Genomic DNA, 348 nt, shown 5'->3' with positions numbered 1-348 from the left:
AAAAAAACTTAACGTTGTTGTGATACAAACCAGGTGTGGGGGTGTTTTTTTCTTTTTTTCTTTTTTTATATATCTCTTCTCCCCCCTCACACACACACACACCTCTCCACTCACTCACCCGCTCGCTTTGACCTTCTTCAAATTATGCCTCACAAAACGAATTCCCACAACTATAAATCAGAAACAGGTACGTGATTTATATGAAACAAATCAGCGTCAAATCCTTTCGTTTCAGCCTTACTTTTTTCTAGTTTCGATCTTGTTTTTTTTTTCTCCCTCCCGTTCTCTCCTCGTCTTTTTTTTACTTTTTTTCCTTCTATTTACGCGCGCATCGCGTTTCCGAAATAT

The sequence above is a fragment of the Trypanosoma equiperdum genome (genome assembly GCF_001457755.1).
Source record: "Trypanosoma equiperdum strain OVI genome assembly, contig: ctg_353, whole genome shotgun sequence".
In the NCBI taxonomy this organism is placed as follows: Eukaryota; Euglenozoa; class Kinetoplastea; order Trypanosomatida; family Trypanosomatidae; genus Trypanosoma; species Trypanosoma equiperdum.
Note: the sequence above shows the minus strand (reverse complement) of the source record.